This window comes from Numida meleagris, chromosome 9 (genome assembly GCF_002078875.1).
Source record: "Numida meleagris isolate 19003 breed g44 Domestic line chromosome 9, NumMel1.0, whole genome shotgun sequence".
Taxonomy (NCBI): domain Eukaryota; kingdom Metazoa; phylum Chordata; class Aves; order Galliformes; family Numididae; genus Numida; species Numida meleagris.
The window spans coordinates 3,968,999-3,990,264 of record NC_034417.1 but is presented as its reverse complement, the minus strand read 5'-3'; the positions used below and the strand labels follow the sequence as shown (position 1 = coordinate 3,990,264).

Sequence of the window (21,266 nt, the reverse complement as noted above, 5' to 3'; positions counted from 1 at the left end):
CTGGAAGACACTGTTAAAGCATTATCCAGGTTAAATCAGATTCCATAGAATACCAGTTTACTAGTAGGCAGGCGTGAAGCCTTCCACTGGGGAATTCTACAAGATCTGAGGTGTGGGATTTTTTTTATTTGGTTTCAGTTGTGGTTTGGGGTTCTTTTCACTTTTTAAGTATTGTGGGGTTTCTTTGTTTGGTTTGATTTTTTTTTTTGTAGTATTAGACACTGACAAGTTATTTAATTTGTATTTTTTATTATTATTCTGAGTAGTCACTGCCTAAGTTCTATCAAGAGGGAAGAATGAGCAGGAGAAGAGAGGACTAATTGTTTGTCATTTAGAATAATTTCTAATACTGTTTAATTAGGTCAGTAGCGTATGAGACAGCAGCTTTCATAAGCATAACTGAAAATCTAATTGAGCAACATAATGTAAATTCTTATAAAATTTCTACTGAGATATCTGGCAGTTGGCTGTGCCCTTAAAACTTCTCCAAAGAAGATTTTATTATCTAAATATTTGGAAAGGACTCAGTACATCCGTAAACAGCTACTTTTGTAGTAAGGAATAGTCAGCAAACAGCATTTGCGGGTCCTGCACTGGAGCACTGTAAGATAAGCTCTGTGGCTACCGACGGAGTGAAGCAACTTCATTGAAGCAGAGGCAGCAATAATGCTATTCTAAGTTCTTTAATGCAGCTTGACCATCAAAATAAAGTATATGGCAACAATATCTAGTGTCCTCACAGGAAAGAAGAACATTTCTTGCCATGATGATTGGGAATGATACATTTTATTTATGGTTAACCTACAACAAATAGAGATTACAACTTGGATGACTTTGCTACTTGCTCTATCGTGCCCTACTGCTGATCCAAGCCACTCATGTTGCAGAAAACAGACAGGAAAACTGCCTTGAAAATCATGCTAGCTTGATTTAGAAAGCTCAGCCTGACACGAGACTATGGATCCACATGCCCCTGCTCAACTCAAACAAAATCCTTTTGGTAGCAGCCATGATAATCAGTTTCTCCAAAACACTAAGGTAGTTTATTTAAGTTTCCATGTGAACATTACAGGGAAGCACACAGAAACTGCAAGCAAAGAAGCACTCACTGAACCTACTCAGAAGAACTGTTTTTCCCCAACAGAATTCTTCCAGCAGCTTGTGATTTTCTGTAATTGATTAAAATGAAATACATGTATTTTTTTCTCAATAATTTTCACTAGACAATTATAATCAACTGGCAACCTAAACAATCTATTTGCCAGAAATAGAAATAGCCCTTGTATTAATTCTTTCCGAGTGGCCAGAAAAGCCTCACCCTGATTGATTACAGCATGGCTTGCTTCTTAAGCATTGTTAAACACTGGTCTATCCACGTATTTTAAAATCTCCATCCTTGCCTCTACCTTCTTCCCCAACCCCCATCTTCCACATGGAGATCCATAATCTCTGTACTAATGCTTCCATTGTCCTCTAACTTCTGGAGTCATTTCTAGCTTATGCTCCAAGGAACGGGGGGAGGGAGAAAGAAAAGTACATTTTTGACAAAGACCTTAAGTGATGAATACAGCTACAGGGGAGAGAGATTTTTCCCCTAAACCTTTAGTCTTTTTATTCACTCTCCAAATGCACTGAGATTAATAATGCCTCTGGGCCACTGTATGCAAACCTCCACTGTACATACAGAGAAAAGATTATAATTGAATACCCTATTATGATGGGCAAGGAAAAAAGAAAAGCTGGCAGACGGAGCTCAAAGGCTGAACTGGCCCGGTTTGGCTTTCAGCCCACAGCACCTACAATTACCCTGCAATGGTTTTTATTTATCTATTTAGTGTTCCCACTAGGCAGAGTGAAAATCTAGTATTAATTTAGTGCTCGTGGTTAGCCAGAGAGCTCTAAATTGAATAAAGTTACTCAAATGGATAATGAAATGTGGCTGGAACCTTAATGTCCCACTTTGAATGAAAACAGCACAAATCGTAACTTTCTGCAAATGGTTTACAGCCTGATAACCTATGCAAGAATTCTGCTAAACTACATTTTTACAAAACAGCCTTAGCAGTAGTGGACCTTCACATGAACGATAAGCAGCGAGCTGACACTGAGCATCCCACAGCTTCACAATAAGACAAAGCGAAGGACAGAAGTAGAACAGAAAGCAGTGCTGATTACAGAACTTACCTGGAATACACATCAAGGAAAAGAGGAAACCCCCAGAAGTGAAGGATGGCATTTCCACAGCTCTTCATTTATGAAATCTAGAGGAAGTCACCTCATTTGCTCTAGAGTACCTCATGTATTTGTAACAAAACATCCTCATCCAAATTAGTACAGGGTATTGCTAGCAGTTACTTTGTTAGAGGAAGACCCTGCCAGCACTAGCATTTCACTAATGTCCTTATGTAGCACAGACATGGGGAGTAAGAATGAAGCATCAAGTCAAATTCCCTTCTTTAGACCACTGTAAATCAAATGAGCTCCACAAACATGACTTAGTTTGAACTAAGATGGTGTTCTCTTTAGATGCTTGTAGCTACGCTTCATGAAAGCAAACTGTAGCATAAAGAAAATAGATACTGTCTTAGCTGTAAGCCATTTTATAAAAGCTTTCCAGAAAAAAAAAAATAGCAATTTGAGACTTCATTTGAGAGTATGAAAACAAATTCAGAGAGATAGCAGAATGCTGAGTGTATAATCAATGCCCAAGTGATAATCAGGACTATTCAGAATAGTTGCTCTAAAAGTTAAACACAGGGACACAATTTCTCAACTGATCTACAATTTGAAGACTAAAATATATTCAATAAATCAAAGGATTAAGCTCAGAACATGGAGCACTAATGCTACATTCCAGAAAATCAATTATCTTAGCTGCGTTGTTGCTGCTTTTTTGAAAAGATACTAACCGCCACAATTGCTCCATTACTCACTACGGTACATAAAATATCTAAGATTTTGGAAAGCAAATAACAAAAATATGGATTAAACTGATAAAATGATAATTCCAGACATGATTAGATTTGCTGTGTTGTATAGCCTGCACAGCAGGTCGGGGATCCTTCAGAAGTATTAGGGAAAGGTTTAGGGAAAGCAGATTAATGGGGAAAAGATTAAGTGTGCTCTAAAAGCAGGACAAAACATATTTTTAAAATGACAATTCTAACAACAATGTTTAGGGATGCTCCAGAATGCAAATAACACATACTTGATTTAAGCACTAGATGCACAAATGTATCCTATGTACAATAATGCTGTGCATTGCATGACTTTAGATCATAAGCTGAATAAGCACTTGACATTAAGTGGTGCTAATGACATTTAATCAAAATATAGCCAATCGTTTCTAGCACTGAGTAGCCAGCCTCCATTTTCCCCTCTCTACGTGCAACTTTTTACTACACTGATCCTATGGATAAAGGCCTAGGAATCTTTTTTTTTTTTTGATATCCAGAAATATACCAGAGTTGAAAATGAAAGATATTAATAGTTATTTCTAGAGCTCCACTTAACAGTCATCGGTGCCACTACCTCCTCTCCAGTGCTGAAGGTTTTCTTTTTTTCTTCTAATAGAATACACTATGCATTTAACTAGCTGAAAACAAACACCACTGTGCAAAAGGTACTACTCCTATAGCCCAAGAAGAGAAATGCTGTTTAGCTGCTAAATACAAGCTGCAGATTTATCTGCTGGCACCAAAACTGTAGACAGTTACTAATGCAATACCTATGGTATCTTACAAAAGCATTAGCAGCAAAATAAATATTTTGCATTACCATCCACAATGACACACACTTCTACAAAAAAGTAACAGTAGTACTCTTATATCCAAAGATCACCAGAGATACTGCTTCCAACATTCATTAGATTTTAATAGCTACTTTCTCGCTTTCTAAAATTTATTTCAATTTTGTAATTCCACAGAATCTCCTTGGTAGAATTTTCTGGCTTTACAGCCACCATGATTCTGTGTTTACACACGATTCTGTGATTCCTTAACTATTTAAGGCACTCACAAGTAGTGAGAGGCTCGCAGAAAGAGTCAAATGGAGCTTGCAGCACTGGGAAATAGGATCAGATATCCAAAGCTATTACAGAAACACCCACAGATCTAGCATCATCTCACAGAGAGCACATTCCTTCCTCAGGATTGTCTATGAAGTGCCTATCACCCAAGACCGATTACTCAGAGAATGAAAAAAAAAAAAGTTGCTTGAAATAGAGGAAAACTAAAGAAAAGATTGTTTTTAATTGCTGCTTCTCCCCACTTGTTGGGACAAGCTTTCAAAGGACATCTTGTTCCCCTGTTCTGAGCAGTTAGCACTATGTACTATGCTAGCAGTAGTAAGGCAGAGAATTCTGGCTTTTCCCCCACACTTAATAAAACCCAAATGCCGCTTCAGTCTATGTCTCACTCAAGTCATAGCATGCCAGCCCTTCTATTCTATCGTTTGTGGCAGATGAATGGCTTTTGATTTGCTTTCTTCCTAAGAATTTGACCTCTATGCTGCTTAGCATCATTTTAATGTGTCCATGATGCTTCTGGAAACTGTCCTTGGTTTTCAATTCTACAAATGTCACAGTGAAAAATCTGAAGTATTATGAAATAACACCCACACCCATAGGATTAAGTTGTGCATATCAGTCTCAAAGTGACCACATGGTCTTCCAGCCTGTCGCTTCATTCATCTCAATCTCCTTTGTTCTCTCGTATCCATTTGTTATATCTTTATTCAGGCTATAACCTCCCGCAGGCATGCATGTCTTCTATATGTTCTGCAAAGTGCTTTTTCAAGCAATAAGACAGACGTAATGTTTCTCAGCTTCCCCACTTGAAGAGGGAGCATGCTAATGTAGTACTTACCTACCTCACAAGGCAGTTGGCAAGTTAAATTTGTTAATGATTGTGATGCATGTGGAGATCCTCTTATGGAAAGCTCTAAGTATTGTCACAGGTCAAAAGTGAGGCTTAGAGCTTGAGTTAGCTTCCCATTCTAACTAATGAAAAACTAGTGTCTTTCCCCAATTAAGGAGGGGTGTATTTGTGGAATGAAAGCACTATTTACATAGCTTGTTCTTATTAGGTTGGAAGTACCCCAGGGGAGCACTTATCAAGAACTATGGGATCATAAGGAGAACAGAAAAAAAAAAAAAAGTGTTGCCTTCTCTTCTTGTAACATTAGAACATGGGAAAAGTGCCTTACAGAATGTTACTAACAAGCTCATACCTTGTTTCTCATCTAACAATAGTTAATAAAAAGAAATCTAGCATTTTCTAGCTTCTAAGAAAAAACAACTAAAACAACTAACTGTACACTACATAGACATGCAGAAAGAAACGTTATTATGAGTTTAAGAGATTTCAGTTAGTCCCTCTGATTTTTTTCGTAATTAAATTTGTAAGTGTTCAACATGGTATTACCTTTATTTTTTCTGAAGAGTATGAGAAGCATTTAGAAAAAGCCCTGCTTCACTTTAAGTTCCTTTTATTCAGGCCACCCTTATACTGGCTCTTATACCACCAAATATCACTTTACAGGACTTCTCCCCACTACTTACATTTTTATTTTATTGCTGGTAAATATTTCAAAATTCTAACCAAGTTCTCCCCAGTTTTAGATATCAGACATTCTCTACACTCATAATAGCAAAAGACATCAGAATCAGCAGTACTGCCAGAACGCTCTTCAGTTGCGTTCCTCATACGCAATATGGTAATCCCATAAAACTGTAGTGTACTCTAACAAAAAAAAAAAAAAAAAAAAAAAAACAACACTAGAACAAAAAGAAATCAAGTATACCTATAAAGCACTCTCCACTATGATACCAAAATACAAGAGAGGGAATACCTGCTCCTCTTTCCCTTCACTCCTGCACTCAAGTAAGCAGCCTAGAAAAGCTTCTGTACAACACACTGCACTATGGTACACATTAAACATATAAAAGGTAACTTCAGGGCATTGTAACGATAAGAAGTATTTGCATCTCTTTTTTTCCAGTCTCTGGTGTGATTTCCATACTCCGGTCTTTTATATCACACACATAATAACTTGACTCACCATACACAAGTCTTCAGCATTCCAGGATAAACCTGCTCACAGAAGTGGGATATGCTGGTTCACAGTTAGAATTTCCATCTTTAACTAGACATGCTACAGAGGAAATCTCTTGCACTTGGTATAATCAACTTCAGGTAGAACTTATCCTGCAGCAGAAAAGAAAAACATATTTACAATACAATATAGTTCATAAGAATACAAGTAGCTGAAGAGCTCTGAGAAGTCACATTTGAAGCTTGCTACTGACGTTTACAGACCAAGTGACAGCTGGTGTCACCACCATCTTGTGTACAGCTGTATCTTTGTTACACTTTGCCATGTCATGGGACAAGTGCCATACTGTCATGAGGCTGATAAATAGGGCCTTATGGAACCACAGAAGAACCACAGGAACATGAAAAGAAACTTAATTCTTAAAGCAGAGTACATCAACAGGCTGTGCTAGTTAATTATATTTCTGGGGGAAGCCTACCATGAACATTTAGAGATAAGCTTTTTTTTTTTTTTTTCCAGTTTTGAAAGTGTTTTGTTAAGAAAAGATTGCCTTCAAATTTTGTGGCTAATAGATACTGGTGCAATTACACATTCCCTGGCTATCAAGGTGGAAAAAAAAAGAAATTGTAGACAGGAGGGACAAAAACGAGGCCACTCACTGCCCCACAACAGATTGTGTCTAGTGCTTAAGACCACAAAAATTGAAATTGAGTTCCCTGTCCAGGATCTTCAGCACTTCAGGAAGAAAGAGGAAAAAAAGGCCATGTGGGAGCTACAGTGCCTGCTACCTCCGACCGCAGATCCTCATCTGCCTTTACATTCCTATTCCCTTTCAAAAACATGCCGTGCTTACATAACCATTGAAACAGCTCATGAACTTCTTCCACCTACCTGAATCTAGATTTGCCCTTTTCTGTGACCGTATCATGTCTGGTGAGTAAAGGGTCTAAAACACTTCTTGTCGGTTTCTCTCCACCCATCAGCGATTGCTGAGCAGCTACTATTCACTGCTCGGTAGCAGCTCACACAGCTATCCCTCCCTCTAGAGTTACTTACGCACAAAAGGTGTGCGTTCACTGCGTGAACAACACTGCCACGTTCCCTCTAGACAAGGTATACCCTGTTCCATGCCCTAGCACGGCAAAGGAATTGCTCAGCAATTGATTGTCTAAATTCAACACAGCTGGTTCATCTCTCCATCTTGAGCAGCAGCTGCCTGCAGTCACACACCAGGGCCCAGGTCACAGCTGTGGAAGTTCTGCCAGTTAGCCGAAGAGATGCACACACAGGGCAAAGCCATACACAAGTAACACTGCCACTCGCCCTCTGCGCTTACTTCAACTACAATCATAAAAAAAGCAGAGGTACTTTGAAAGAGAGTGGACGTAATCACCACAGAGGTAATCAAACTGCCACTTAAGGGTCACAGCAGCAGCAGATCCAGAAGCGCGGTGCAGGAAGCCTCAGGGCAGCCCTGTCAGGCGAGGGCAGCGGGTTTCTCACGCCTTCCACGCTTACAGGGCAGCCGGGCTCAGGGCTGTGCCACCTCACTCAAGTCGTTCCCACTTTACCTCGGTGTTCCCAACGTGGTTCAGCGCCTGAATTTACACTCAAGGGCACGATGAACGGAGCCGCCGGCCTCCGTGATATCAACGGCTGAGCTACCCGGGTCAGCAGTCTCGGCTCCCCTGTGCCGAAGCAGCCGGGCACGCAACATGGCTGCTAGCGGGTGCTGAGGCGGCGAGGCGCGAGCTGCAGGACCCGAGGGGCTTCTCTGTGGCCACAGAGCTCTCAGCCTTTCCACCACCGCCGGCCCGAGCGCCCAGAATACCTGAGGGGCGGGCAGTCGGCGACGAAGGGCAGGCTCCCACCCGCGAGCAGGCGCTCGCTGCCACCCGCAGGCTGTGAGGGGCTGTGAGGAGTCGCGAGGAACCGCTCCCGCCGGCGCTTCCCGCCTCGCGCCGTGCACGCGCCGCCACAGGGGCGCAGCAGGCATCGCGCGGCCGGCTCCTCCCCTCGCAGGCCCTTGCCCGGGCACTCAGATGCTAGCGCAGCTGCTTGCTTTCTGCCGCTCGGCTGCTTCAGCAGCGCGCGCGCTGATGCACGCTGAGGGAATAGTCACGGCTTTGAGTACAGCTGCATGAAAGGCAGCGGAATGAGTCCGAAAGGCGCGGGCCCTTCCTGCTCTGGGTTGAGCCGACCAGCCGCCCTTACTGGTGAGGGAAGCAGCGAAGAGGAGAGCTATTTGCACCAGGTTTAGCTCTTGTAACAAACCGGTCAACGAAAGTAAGCATTTTAAATGAGATGTACTCATTTAAAATTATCCTCTGGGGGAAAAAAGGGGGGGGAGGAAAGTGTTCATCTGAAAGCTCCTCACGGTTTATAAAGCATCAAACCGATGGCACCCAGCCCTCCTGGTCATAGAGCAACACACCCAAGCTTTCCTGTGTACTTCGCTCAGCATTTAATGATTTCCATTAAGACTCAATTTTTGGAGTAAAAGAATAACTGCATTTCAGCTTGCTGACATAAGCATATAGCCAGTAGTCAGAATATTTTTCACCTTTCTACAAAAGGAACCCAGAAGTCTTAATGCCCACGGCAGAAGGAACGCTCTGACACCTCCACCATGTATAGGGCAGCAGTCGGTTGTCAGCACACAGCCCCCATATGCCAACATGTGGCATGCCATGGCACCCATATAAACCTGCAGAGGACTACAAAGCTTTTTTTCCAGTTCACTCTCTCATCAACATGCTTCAAAGCTTGGTGAAGACTCCATTCCCTGTGGTATTTCCCCGTAAGTCTGCAACGTTAGCAGTTCACACAGCACTCTGCTCCCCTGTATGTCTGAGTTGCTTCATATTCCACTAAGCTTTTGCACTGTTTTAGAGCCGTCTTGAAGAAGGCCACATAAGCAGTCTCAACTGCAATGGTATGAAACATCTGGGAGCAGGATTACTTCTGTCATGTGCTGCCAAAATAATATTTTGCTTATGGAATTAAATTTTTAAGGGATTTTCCCAAATCCGCACAATGTTCTTCAGCGCTTAAATTTGCATTAGGACATTTACATTAGCATATACATGTGTAAAAGACCATCTTGCCAACCAACTCCTATTGCTTATTTAAGAGCTTTACTCCACCTAAAACTAGGATTTATGTAAGTTCTTGAAACAGACTTCAGTTATATAGTAACAGATTTTCTAAGTGCCTTTTCCCATCTGCTCTTACACTCACATCTGCAAGTATCTGTCTTCAGTGATCACCTTGCCACAATTACATATGCCTTCCTGACTCCCTAGACAGGGCTCCTTCCCTGTTTTCTAGATGTGCTATTTCTGTATACTCGGAAGTTTCAGCTCCATACTAGAAATGACTGCAGAGAAATGCTGAACATTATTTGGTGACAGAATCACTATTTTTCCCAAACTCTTTTCAAATACAAATGTTTGTTGAAAACAAATGAACAAACAAAAACAAGCAAACAAACAAACCCAACCAGCTTGTACATTCTTTGCCAGTATCCCATGCTAGAGTAGTATATAGGTGAAGTAACTTTGATACTCTATAGTGTTTATTTTTACCCCCTCAGCAAAAATAAGCTCTCCTGCTAGTAGGAACATTTCGCTGATGTTGTTTCAGGGCATCACTGCTTGCTCCTTCAGTGCTGAAGGCAAAAACACGCCAGTATCCAGCTTCCAAATCATGTCCCACACCACTCCCAGCACTGAGAGCTCCCACACGCCCTTTACTCAGCTGCCAGAACTTCTCACTTCCTGTGACAACCTCTTCAGCACAACCATATACATTAACACAGATCTGTCACATCAGAAATGAGAAAGGTAGGGCAGTGTAAAATGAGCTCAGATGACTTTCCAAATATCTGACAAAGGACATATCATAGCTAGCTGCATCCATGATTTTCAGACTTAAAATCATAAAAAAAATATTGTTTATTACACTGGGAAAAGTTGCAGCAGAATATCAAGACCTTTATCAGTACAAAACTGCCTCACACACCAGGGTTTGAGCTGTATTGGTCGTACTGAGTCTCTCTTAACTACACAAGCTTATTATTTCTATACAGAAGGTTCTTATGCCTTTGGCTTTTGTCAGTAAGGCATTCCTGAATACTGGTGTGTAAGTTACCTGCCCCACAATGCTCTCAAAGAAACCAAGCTGCCAAACCACAGAATAGGAAGCAGCGTTGGTGCCCACAGCCTCTGCTGCCACACGCTGCTACCCTATTCCCTCCAGCTCCTCGCAGGTTTCAGCCAAAGGCTGCTCCACACTGCTGCAAGGCTGTTCACCTCAGAACACCATTTACTTGCTTAGGCTTTCTCACATTAAATCTAAGATCTTTCTTACTTTATATCTTCATGTAAAGAATTAAATCAACAGCTTTACTAGTAAGGAAAAAAACTGGCAGACTAATAACAGCGTAGATGAAATAACCAAAAACTCATTTCCCATTTATTGCAGTATTTAATTTGTTCAGCTTGAGAAAATTAAAAGAACTGCCCCAAAACATGCATTTTTTTTTTCCCCATACAATATTCTCTCTAAGGAAATGCTTCCCCAGAAATATACTTTTTCATGTCTCTAGTGGAAACTTAATTCAGGACAAAACATCTTTTCTAGCCAGTCCTCCAGATCCCCCATACCTTATATCCTTGCTTTTAAGATTTGCGTAAGGAGCGTGACCGTAATTTCTTTAAATAACATTAATTCAGATCATGACATTCAAATACCAAGTAGAATTTTTCTCTTTTTGCACTCATCTCCAGTTATAACCCAAGCTACCTAACACTGTTGTTCATGGCAATCTAAGTTACCTACTGCTCCCATGTATTTTAGGCACTGTACTTAGTTTTACTGCTCCTGTGCACATATTGCTCTCATAATAGGGTCGAGTTTTTTTTTATGCCATAAACATGCAGTTAACAAGCATTTAAATTACCAAAGCTGTTCTAAAGGTAATATTTGCTTTTGTTTCCTTACATGCTACACATTACATACATCTCTTTGCATGTTAAATTCCCGATCGTTCACACTTGACATGGCAAGTATACGACCTTTTAACTCTTATTAATAGTTTATGATACATCACACGTACATTCTCCATTCTCCTCTCTTAAGGCTCATCATTATTTACCTGAACCGAGTGAACTTTGTCATCTATTCGCAGGCCTTTAAAAGGCTTCAGACCTCACATGCAATCTACTGTGTTCTTTCATGAATTATTCAGTCTAGTGTTCTTCCATCATCCATCTCTGGCTGGCTCTGTATCTTCTGTTCTATTGAGGTCTTGACTTATGAGCAGGATCTCCTGTTACTCTTTCTTGATTGTCACACTTCATTACAATTAATATTAATTATATGGATTTCTTGTCCAATATGTAGCTTTCTGGGCATAAAAGATTATCATGTTTTAACATTGAAGCTTTTTCTTTGCAAGCTTCTATGTAATAAAGCACTTTTCTGTCAGGAGCTGTCAGCACCACATATATCTACTTGATAATAAACTTACAGTAATAGAGTTAGCTAAAGAAGTTGTGTGCAAGCCGACATGAATTCTCATAGAGAAGCCAATCTTGTAGCTTATCCATGATTTCCTATGGCTGACATGCAGCTAAACACAGCGTTGCAAACAGCCTGCTTGATGAAATGAATAACCTGTTACAGCCTTGAAAGAAATGCTGGCCTAAGATGTTAAACTCCTATTGGAGGCTTAGGTATAATAAGAAGGTTCTGACAAACACTGTTCACACGAATGTTTGCAGAATGAGAATGTTTCATGAATATTAATGAGAACACATTCTCATGAGCTTTCGCAATCTACACAGGAAGCGTAGGAGTCTTTGACCCTTGATGTACCTAGTCCATGTCACAGACAAATCTGATGTGATTTTAAGCCAGGATATTTTGTCCCATGGTTGAAAAAGTAGCTATACAAGGGCTGCTCTGAAAGTAATGCCTCCTATTTTATTACACTGGCCCACAATGTCAGCAGCAGACGTTGGTGGAATGGCAGTAGAGGTAGACCCTTCCCACCAATATTCCATTACATTTTGTTACTGTGTGACAGACGGCAGCATTGGGACAGTCTGACAGAGTGGCGTCGGACATGGAAGTGTGGATGAGGAAGAGAGGTGGAATTGAATTCATCTGTGTGGAAAAAACTGCACCCACTGATATTCCTTGACACTTGATGAATGTTTAGAGAGACCAAACAGGGGATGTGAGCACAGTGAGACAGGCTCTCGTTCATTGCTGGTAAAAATGCATGGCTAACAGTGGTGACTATGTTGAAAAATAGTGTGCTGTAGCTGAGAATTTGCACTGTCAAATAGTGTTATTATGCTCTTTGTAGCTGTTGTAGTTTCCATGGAAATAAATAGAAGGCATTACTTTCTGGAGAACTATATATATTCAAATCCATAATAGACCTTATAGGAAGGTTATGGGATATTATAAGAAGAACTGGAGAAAAAAAAATGCAGTTGTTAAAGGAGAAGCAACAATTAGTTTGCCTGCATGTTCTTGTGTAATGTTATAGACCTAAAAAGTGGCAGTCAGTTATGGATTAGCAAACAGATTAATAAAACACTGGAATATCCCTTGAATGTGATCAAAGGGCCACACATGGACCAGAAAGAGCAAAGAAAAACCATCTCAAATCATTTGGTCAAAATGCAGTAGCAGCAGAAACCAAAAAAATCACTTCTACAAGAGGATTAGGTTGCCAAGAGAAAGTGGAACTTAAGGTAACACAGAATGAGATGCAATGTGATGATAGGAAATCAAGCATTGCAACCCATATTCATCATGTTGTATGGCAGACATTAGGAGAGGTGAGGGTACCAACACAAAGGGACTGAAAGAGAAGAGAGTCAACTTGTCACCAGCTATGTGTGGACATGTGGAGAGTATAGTCAAGAAAGAACGAGTATTGCAGCCTTGTCTGGTAAGTATGGAGGTATTCTTTCTTCTCAAGTAGCACAGAACCAAACATGAGAAATCAGTGTCACCACCCAGTATTGTCTACTGGCATGGTACAAGCAAGCAGCCAAGAAGGTAACACCACAGATTTCTCCAACCATTTCCACTGGAATGTGACATTTATGTCTTGCTGCTACCATATCTACAGTAAAAGGACTAATACAGCAAAGAAGCACTAGTCCAAAAGTATACTACACGGAATGTAGTTAGTGACAAATGGAGAGCAAGTATGGATGTGCTGGGTTTTACCAGCTGAGCAAAACAGGCAGTACCCTAAGGGGAAAAAAAAGTAAAGCCGAGCACACGATATTGACAGTCTGTTGCAGTTGTCTCCATGCCAGCCAAAGGAGCCATCAGATACACAGCAATGATTTCACTCTCCATCATAACTAATGTGGAAGGTCACAGAATATCAGTGCTGTGACAAAAACTCAGTTATCTCATCAGGCATTTGCATCAACAGCACCTTCTCTGCTTAAGGACCACCACATGCTGATTGCTTGATCTTGATTGATTTCTTTGGAATTGTCTGTGTTCCTGATTAAAAATATTATTAGCAACAGGAAAAAGATAAACAGTGTGTCATTGTTTGTGTTGGATATTTGCTCAATAGACACAGTAATGTTTTGAGCCTCAAGGGAAAAAGACGTTCAATATAAAAAGAAAAGCATTGGAGTGTTCTGAAAAAGAAAACGAACAGTCCTGAACCACGCTAGTTAGAACTGAGCTGCCAATGGCTACATTGTATGACCACCTAAAATCATTTTTTTTTCCTAATGGGATCAGTGTTTGAATGTGCTGTGCATGAAGAGACAGAACAGTTCATCTTTGTTACATCTATCCGCAAGTTAAGAAGAAAAAAAAAACAGCCAAAAAAAAAAAAAAAAAGAGAGAGAGACACAAAAAACCAGGTTGGCTAGCGCTCTCCTCAAGTCAATGATAGCCCAGTTCTAGAGATATTCTTTTTGTTCACATAATTGAAAAAGATCATCAGTAGTAAAGAAAAAGCATAAACTCAGTTTTTCTACATCAAATAGTCCTTTTCTAGACATCACACGAGCCCTAGGATTCCTGCAGATTCTAATGTGTTTCCTAACAGTACAGGCCAGCATGAAATGTGTTCCTTTAAATTCATGCTGACTGAACAGCTTATTTCCACCACAAAACTAAAATAACTGAATGGCCCCAGAATAAGTTTCAGAACAGCTCTTTAGTATGCAAAAACTTTCACTAGCTTTGGCCTATAATTACACTTTCACCTTGACAATTATCACAACGTCTAAGAAGTCAGGTTTCTTACTGAAGTTACTAAAGACTGTAATGAAGAGCCTTAAAAATTGTTCTCTACTGGAGACATTACACTCAAGTACCCTCCAGTAATCTCTCTGGACACAAGCAGAAAGGCCAGCATAAAAGGAGATTATCCTTCACAAGGAAAAAAAGGCTTTCCTCTCTTCAAGAAGGAGTTTTGTTATTTGCAGTCACACCAAAGCCCTTATCTGTGGGGAGAGGAGGGAAGGATCTAAATGCTAACAAAGTGCTAACATAGTAAAAATAAAAGGGAACCCAAGGATCATCAGATTCCAACCCCCCTGCCATGATCATGCCTATGCCATAACACTGTGGACATTTTTTAGCATATTTATCAGAAAGATAATTCCCCAAATTTATTTAATACTTCATTACTCTAAATTAAAACAAACAAACAAACACTCTGTCCCAGGGTACTGGCTATCTTCACAGCTTATTTCCACTGAAATTCACAAACTATCTATTATAGAGTGCCAGAATCAGAACTCAGGATATGAATGAATACTTGCAAAACAAACTGTGGTATGAGCTTAGAGCGCATGCTACATCCCTCCCCGCCCCCTCCCCAGCGTAATCCTGGCGTAACCACCCGTATGTGCTCTGCCCAGCAGGAAAGCTGCTACATCAGGCTTTCTGCAGACAAGGAATATGCACACAGACAAGTACTGCAGAATAGCTGATGCGCTGTAACACACACCCTGCTTTCTCCCTCAATGTTTTATGTGCCCATGTCCATTAGAGCACCCTGTCACCTAGTGCAATGGGATACCCTAACAACCAGCTGTAGCTTCCTTTCTACGTAAAAATTCATGGCAAAAGCTATGCATCTTGCAATGGTTTAAGAAGAAACAAGCAGCTTTGAAGCAATTATGTGCTTTAAATTAACTTTCAGTAGTTAAATGCCTTTTCTAGCTAAGAGACATTATGCAAATATTTAACGTTATTTAGTCACACCTCAAAAGTAGGATAATTAAGCAAACACAGGTCTGGGCTGTATCCAGATCCAAATCTCCCTGAATTCTTTCAAAAAGTGGATTGCTTTCCACGGGTGCTGCCTGGATACTGTGATTACGGTGATATCTGCCCAGTAATTAAATACTGCGTATCTTTGAAACCCAGTCAGTGGTGTCTCATCTCTTAAGTCATTTGTGACACTCTTTCCCACTGTACTCTTTTAAACAGTTTCCCTGAGACACAGTGGCTTATTCATTAAAGGATAAGTTACCTTATCCTATTTGTAGATGAAGCAGGCTACTTGCGTAAAGTGCTTCCAAAATCTACTTCTCTCCCTCTTGGACTGAAAGACAACCAGAGCTAACAGTTCATTCAAGGTAGCTTTATCAAAAGCACTAGATAAAGCCTCACCTTCTCTCTCATCCAAAGTCTGAGTGTACGTGTCAGAGAGGCCCCATATTGTACCCTCATCCCATGCAGGTAAAATGACAGGACTGCAATCCAGCAAACTGCCATCGATTTGCACTCTGGTAACCTCCGGAGCACCAAATATACAGCACAGGTCTGTGTTAAGAATATATCCATGCTAAGTAAATGTTGTGCTGGCACATGGATGAGCAGGAAGCTGGAAGGCAGTGACAGAGCAGGTGTCCAGCAGCACCTCTCAGCAGCATGGAGGCCTGCATTGGGCTGAAACCCAGATCCAGACCAGACCCCACCATACACTGGAGAACAGGAGATGCATCTGCCACAAACCGCATTTCTTCAAACCAGGCCACTACCTCTTTAAGTCTCCAAGTCCCCTTAAGATCACAGATTTTCCTTTAAGTTAAAGCAACTGGACACAGATAGACTCTGCTGAGATTGATCTGAGTAAGAGTGGGACAGCATTCTCTTCCGCTGTTTCCTTTGTGCTGATACATTTGAGACTGTGCATCCTCAAAGACATCTCGATATAAAGCTCTATGCACTTATTTCTCAAGAGACACAGCTAACAGCTGAAGGAAAGGAATCGTTTCCAACACTTCAAATTAAAAAAAAAACAAAAAACAATACATATATATCAACAGAAAGTTCTTACAAGCAAATTGTTCACAAAACACAATCTGAAATTTATCACCTTTCTGTGTTGATGAGTAACAATGGTTTGCAGCTTTTGCCAAAAATGCATTTTATTTTTTTTAATCACCTTCTGACTGTTATGATAGTGAAAATGATCATATCTAATGATTCTGGCTAATAAATAAGTCAAGACTTTAAAACTGCAGTTACACGCAGTCTTTCAATGTGCCATGGTTGCAGCTTGGCATGAAAATCTACCAGCTTTGAGGTACCAACACTACAAATTCTGAAAGCATTTAACTATTCTGGTTTACTATCTATGCAAGTCCCACCTGCTGACCAAGAGCTGACTCACCTTAAAACAGAACCTGAAAAAAAACAAGGCATTTACAACAGGGACCCTTATTGCACACCTGTCTAGGTAGTTTTGCACACAACTAAGCGCTAAGGAATAATGTAGTTTTCATTAGATGCAATTTTGAGGTTTTCAGTTCGTATTCTAAATCCGGCAAAGTTGATATCACATAGAAAAAATATGTGATCTTTTTCGTATTGATATCTGATTTTAACTTACAAATTCAGGAGAAAGACCTAGCACCCAAAAACACACATTTCGATGATGATTCCAATGGTGACATTAAAAGCACTCTGATCTTTCTTCTACTGGCCTACTTGTTCCTGATTTATATGTACTAAGTGTTTATGGATTATTTTCCTGCATTAAACAACCTATTTTACTTTCTATTCTCTTATGTAATAAACCACTTTAAGCCTCAAATGAAACAACACATGGTTCAGTGCCCCTACTAGAGTAGGTGAAAGTTTGAGCTCTTAGATTCCTGCTTTTTGTTACTGTAAGACTGCCCCACACCTAACAAACCATCCTCAACAGGAGGACAGAAAAGAGCACCAAAGCATGAAAGCTTGGACAAGCACAAAAATACAAGTGTAACCATTTCCCTGTTTACTCTGCCCCACTGGCAGCTTCAGAGCAAAAAGCAACAGACATCTTACTCATCATACTTTTCTACAACGTCAGCAATAAACAAATGACAAGCTGCTGTTACAGGAGACGAAACATCACAATGCATCTTCAAATGTGGAGAGTGTGGAAAAGAATAAGCTATTTCAATGGTTCGCGCCAGGTGACATCTGCAGCACACTCCCATAGCTTATTTATTACCTTGTTACTATCAAATGTCCTTTCCACCTTGTTCCACAGCAGAGAGCTTCACAGTTCCACAGTAGCTTTCACATTCCTACCCATGGCCAAAAGCCTCACCATATCATTTCTCTAGTCCCTCACCATATTATTTGTTTTCTTTTGCCAGTTACCCAGTTGTAGCACTTCTTGTTCAATCACCGAAAGCTTCCGTGGTTTCTCAGTAATTTGAGGTAGTGAGGAAAGGAAAGGACAGAAGAAGGTGGAACAAGGACTCAAAGCAGCATTTCTCCAGTTCCTCAATAACGTTATGGAACAGAAGCTTCCCAACGTTTTCCTTCTGTCTTGAAAAATGTGCCTTAGTACCCTTGTTTCCTGACAGTTCTCAGAAATTAATTTAAGCCATTCTAGGGAGGACAATTATATTTGTGAGTAGAGATGAAAGATACTACTGAATTTCAAATGTGGATTGCAAATTTATGTTCTGATGAATTGTAAATGCCATTTGCTCCACAAATAAACACCCACCAATTGCACAACGCAATAGGGCTCTTTCATACATGCTATTATGTTGCTACAATTGCTTTCTCAAGGATACAAAACCAACTCAGATGTCTCTAAAGTTGTTTAAAAATAATAATGCATCCCCTAGATCTTTGCATTCATTCAGTAAACCACATACTAGCAAAAAAAAAAAAAAAAAAAAACCACCAACAAAAAAAAGCAACCAAAACTCTACATCATGTTGGAACTACTGGAATCTGTGCAACACATACACTGTGAGATACACTTTGTTCAGGACAGTCAGAAGAAAGGACGAGATGCCTACGCTGTGAGTTAATTACATTTCCATTTTTGGACTCCCTACATCTGGGATTTATCAACAATAGCTTACACAAAGCTGACCCAAGATCCCATCAGCTGTGGAGATCTGCCATTTTTTATTCACAACAGTGTTCCTTGCATACCACTTGAACCCTGCCACTCCCCTCTAGTTTAATAAAATGACAAGGGTGTTCTCTTCAGATGGGAGCATTTTTACAGCAGGTCTCACCAGAGCCAGCCTTGAGTTAGCTGTTGGTGGGCATGGGATTCCACATCAAATGGGCACATCTGTTGGAGGCTGCGTGCCAGCCTAGGTGCACTGTCGACAGCTACCACAGGCAGAATACTCCTCCGTTAACCTAGAAGCTAGAAGGAAAAGTGTCTTTGCAGTGTCAAAACCAGGAAATCCTCACTGAAGAGATGAAGGAAAACCAGACCAGTAGGATTTAATCATCTCTTCCACATAAAGCAAATCAACATCCGGAGTGTTCCACACATGTCACACTACCAAGCCACATATAAAATAGGAAAACTCACAGGAACATTTCTTTCCTCATGTTCAAGCACTGTGCTCCACCTGAACACTGCTGGATTCACATTGAAAGCAAACTCAAGTCTTCATCCCAGTTTACCAGTGCTTTAGATGCAATTGCTGCCCAGTACTGGCAACTTAACTACAGGTGGTGAAGAATGCAGTACTTAAAAAGCAGGTATGTATGTACATATACATATATAAAGACAAAAATCAGACAGTTTAAGCTGTGCTTGAAATTATTAGAGATAAATAATAAATGTAGAAATTCAAAGTAAGCTATTTGAACTTTTATTCAATTCCAGCTAGCAAAAAAATGATGAATTTATACTCTGGTGTACTATAATGAAGTCTAAGGAAAAGATTTCTAGGGGGAAACAAAAAACAAAACAAAACAAAAAAAACCTTTCAAGTAGTTATCTTCTAATTGGAGAAGTTACTATAGATGATTAAAAAATTTCTACGTATCTACTAAAGATAAGGCGTGCTGTAAATCTCTAGCCCAAATGGCATCTTATTATGTGGAACTGCAAATCAAGTGGAACAAACAATGGTTAGAGGCATGTTATGCTCTGCATAATGCTCTTTTGTATCTATTGTTTAGCTTATATACAGATCCATCTTGAATCTAGTTAACTAGTAATTAAAGCTCTACAAAATTCACAATTTTGTTAGAGACACCGCTGCAGTATACACCAATTCATTTTACATGCTTTTGCAGTGGTCCCATTTTGCTTATTTGCCATTACTTTAAAATAAGCATCTCAATGCATTTTGAATTCACAGAATAAGTAGCTCGTGTTCTTGTAGTTGATAGGAGACAGGCACTTGAAAAATGGAACTATTTTGATACCTGGGATTGGCCATTTCATAAGATACTAACCTTGTTATTTTCCTAGAAATTTCATACACTAGCACCACTGTCAAAGTGTTCATTAACATCAGTACATTTGTGAATCCGAAAAGCTTTTTGAGTTCTGAGCAAAGTTTTATTACAAATACTTCACATATGCGCACCTGTTTTGCAACGTGAGCTGTGATATTTCAAACTAAATTCAATCAGCTAGTTAATGTCCTAGTTAATATTATTTTCTTTCTGTGATTCCAAATACATCAAAACATGATGCAACTAAGTCTCGTATCTGAAATAAAATCTTCTAAAACAATTTTGAGTATAAAATAAACATTTGTGACACAAAGTGCCCAGTATACTTTATTGCAGCTTATTGTGCCTCAAGTGTCCAAGGTTAAAGCAATGAGTTCCAGAAAACAAGTTCCTCACTCTAATTTATATAACAGCTATGCAATGAAATCTGGCAATCTTACAACATTGCCCTGAGTCTTAGCTCTTAGAAAGTTTTTGAATGTACCTGCTTTTTGAACTTGTTTCCATCTGCCAGTTTGTGCCAATGTAATCAAAAGCATACAAACAGCACCAAAAGCTTGTATTACCTACTCTAACCAGAAGGCTGATATAGTAGCAACATGTCCCAGTCTTTCCACTATGAATATCAATAAAACAACAAATAATCACACACTCCCATTAATTTCCGTGCAGTATCTTGTCAAATAAAAGCACTCATCATCTTTTCTCATCTGGTTTGCACACTGATTCTGACTTCCCCAGCACTTACATTGTGGCATCTCCCCAAAAGTTAAATATCATTAAAAAGTAGTATTAGCCACAATTATTTCCAGCCACTATATCTGCAACTTCAAGTGAAATGAAGCAGAAGCTACTAAACACAGATTGTGAAATTATGAAAATAGCATCTCTTCCTGTACTTTCAGACAAACCTGAGCTAGAGGAAGATGCAGGGCAGCACACATTCCCATGACCACCGCCAGTCTCCTTCCTCTCCCTCCTCTCTAGAAGTTGCCTGTACTTGGCTGCTACACTGAGAACAAACCACAGGATTTGGCATCATGGAGACAAGAGACCCTGGCTTGAAGACAATTAAGGAGAAAATTCACGGAAATAATCCACCTGCTGTGGATCAGTATTGTCAACACCACTACTATTAGGAGCATAGTTTTCCATTTTCCTCCATTTTACACCACTCTCTGCTCTGGCTGTTAGTTGAGCATGTCCAATCTCATTACATCTAATTTTCAAAACACACAGGTATCTTGTTTCTGATGGCTGAGTATCATCAGCCAGCAGAAGAACAGTACTGAAACAACTTCAAATAATTTCACAGATGTATAATCATAGAATTGTTTGAGTTGGCATGGACCTTTAAAGGTCATCTAGTCCAGCTCTCCTGCAATGAACACAGACTATGTGCTGTATGTGCTTCTGTGTGCTGAATGGGAATAAACATAAAAAGATTCCTGCCATATCCAACCTGACAGTGTAGA

At 40.0% G+C, this 21,266-nt stretch overlaps 1 protein-coding gene across 3 annotated transcripts in view; it reads right to left on the bottom strand.

Moving 5' to 3' along the window:
• RORA (RAR related orphan receptor A) overlaps window positions 1–21,266 on the bottom strand; it is a 519,796-nt gene that overhangs the window by 388,368 nt on the left and 110,162 nt on the right. For 2 of the 3 annotated variants that reach the window (XM_021407610.1, XM_021407614.1), the window contains exon 4: window positions 6,061–6,206. The gene's annotated coding sequence lies outside the window, so the exon portion shown is untranslated. Of the gene's footprint in view, window positions 1–6,060; window positions 6,207–7,885; window positions 7,969–21,266 lie in introns of those variants that run through there. The other variant, XM_021407611.1, reaches the window with a different exon arrangement.